The sequence below is a fragment of the Penaeus japonicus genome, unplaced genomic scaffold (assembly GCF_977035675.1).
Source record: "Penaeus japonicus unplaced genomic scaffold, GWHDUDI00000001_assembly GWHDUDI00000032, whole genome shotgun sequence".
Lineage (NCBI taxonomy): Eukaryota > Metazoa > Arthropoda > Malacostraca > Decapoda > Penaeidae > Penaeus > Penaeus japonicus.
In genome coordinates, this window is record NW_028234434.1 from 19,747,685 (window position 1) to 19,750,184 (window position 2,500).

The 2,500-nt window shown below is 47.6% G+C and overlaps 1 protein-coding gene across 1 annotated transcript in view; it reads right to left on the reverse strand.

The window, feature by feature from the left end:
- LOC147467965 (uncharacterized) overlaps positions 1 to 2,500 on the reverse strand; it is a 93,848-nt gene that overhangs the window by 87,439 nt on the left and 3,909 nt on the right. The gene's annotated exons all lie outside the window — the stretch shown is intronic.

Sequence of the window (2,500 nt, forward strand, 5' to 3'; positions counted from 1 at the left end):
ACGAGAGAGAGAGAGGGGAGGAGAGAGGAGAGCACTGGCAGAGGAAGGCGCGATAGAGAGAAGAAAAAGAGAGTAGAGATATAAAGAGAGAGATAAAGAGAGGAGAGGAAAGCCGAGATTGAGGGAAAGAGAGAGTGAGGAGGCGAACGTGAGAGCGACCGCACGAGGCGACGAGAAAGCGCAGAGAGAGAGAGAGAGAGAGAGAACACAGAAAGAAATATCGCCAAAGCAGCCGATCACAACCTGGTAAGCTCGCCCTTCCAGCTGATCCAGACGGGGAAAGGGAAAGGGGGAGAGGGGAGGAGAGGGGAGGAGAGGGTAGGGGGGAGGGGAGAAAGGAGGGGGAAACTTATAGTTCACGTGTGAGGAGGGGGAGGAGTGGGGAGGGGGAAGACTGGTTGATCACGGAGAGGAGGGGGAGGGTTACTGTATTCAAGGTCAGCTAATTGCAGTACTCCCCTCGTGGACTCATGACGTCACGAAGCCAAACCATCCCGTCTGCAGCTAATGGTTATGCTGGTAGTAGTTGCAGCAGTAGTAATGGTAGTATTAGTAGTAGTAATGATAGTAGTAATAGCAACAGTCGCAGTAGAAGTAGTAGTAGTTGTAATATTATTAGTAGCGGTGACAATCGTAGTAGTAGTAGCAATAGTAGTAGCAGTAGTAATAGTAGTAGCAATAATAATAGTAGTAGTAGTAGTAGTAGTAGTTGTTGTAATATCATTAGTAGCAGCAGCAATCGTCGTATTAGTAGCAGTAGTAATAGTAGTAGTAATAGCAATATTAATAGGAGTAATAGTGGTAGTAGTAGTAATTGTATTATCATTAGCAGCGGTAGCTATCGTAGTAGTAGTAGCAGTAGTAATAGTAGTAGTAACAATAGTAATGGCAATAGTAATAACAGAAGAAGCATTAGTGGTAGTGGCAGTGGTGGTGGTGGTGGTGGTGGTAGTAGTAGTAGTAGTAGTAGTAGTAGTAGTAGTAGTAGTAGTAGTAGTAGTAGTAGTAGTAGTAGTAGTAGTAGCCCATTAGTAGTTACAGTAGTGTCGTCGGAAGTAGTAGGAGTAGTAGAAGTAGGAGTAGGAGGGAGGAGGCGGAAAAGGAGGGAGGAAGAGGATGGAGAAAAAGAAGGAGAGTGCGGCGGGAAAAAAAAGAAAAAAAAGAAGAGAGCGTGGTGGTGGAGGAGAGGAGGAGGATGGAGGAGCGAGGAGGACGGGAGGAGGAAGGGAGTGAGCGAGGACGAGGAGGTAACGGAGTGAGGGGGGTGAGGGAGGGGAGGAGAAAAGAGGGAGGAAGAGAGTGAGAGGGAGTATGGTATGGGAGGAGGAGGAGAAAGAAAGAGGAGGAGAAGGGAGGAGGAGGGGGGGAGGGGGGAGGAGGAGGGAGGGAAGAAAAGTGGAGGAGGAGGAGGAGGAGGAGGAGAGTGAAGGGGTTGGAGGAGGAGGAGGAGGAGGAGGAGGAGGAAGGAATGAGGAGGAGGAGGAGGAGGAGGTGGTAGGAAGAGGAGGAGAAGTGGAGAGGAGGGAGAAATACGCGGAGAGGAGACATAGAGGAGGAGGAGGAGCGGGAGAATGAGGAGGAGGAGGAGAATGAGGAGGAAGGAGGATAGTGGAGAGTAGGAGGAAGGAGGGAAAGGAGACAGGGAGAATATAAGAAATAGGAGGTTGGAAGGAGGAGAGGTGGAGGAGGAGTGTGGAGGCAGGGGGAGGAGGAGGAGTATGGGAGAGGAAAGGAAGGACGAGGAGGAGGAGGAGGAGGAGGTTGAGATGGAGGAGGAGGAGGGGAAAGGAAAATAGGAGGAGTGATAATTAGAGAGGTTGGAGAGTGTAACAAAGGGACGCATTGAGGAGTGAGAGAGTGGTAGAAAGATAAGTTGTTGATAGGAGACGAGAGAAGAGAAAGGGATATGGGGAAGATTGAGGAGGGGAAGGGGCAGGTGGACGAGGAGGTGTGGCGGAGGAAGTGAGGCAATGAGTTAACGTTAAAACAGCGGTGGATGTTGATATTAATCATAGTGTCAGAGGGGAGGAGATGGTTGGAGAAGAAAGAGTAGGGACGAGTGAAGGAGAAGAAGAAGAAGCAGAAGAAGAAGAAGAAGAGGAGGAGAAGGAGAGGGAGAATAAGAAGAGGAGGAGGAGGAGGAGGAGAAGGAGGAGAACTATAAGCAAGAGGGGTAGGTAGCAATAGTAATAGTAGCAGCAGCTGCAAGAGCGCCGTAACACTGGTGGTGACACATCGGAAGCAACAGCAGTACATGTTTTTAGTATGATGGATATCACATCAATGTACTTGTCATTTCCATTACCATTATTATCCTTATCATTCATTTTGGTACTATTGCTTTTATCATCATTACGGCAATAATTAATGACTGATATACTATTTACATGATTTCAAACATTTATACAAATATTATCATTATTATCATTGCTATCATCTTCATCCTCATTATCAACATCACCATCTGCATAATCATCACAACCATCATCACAATCATCAC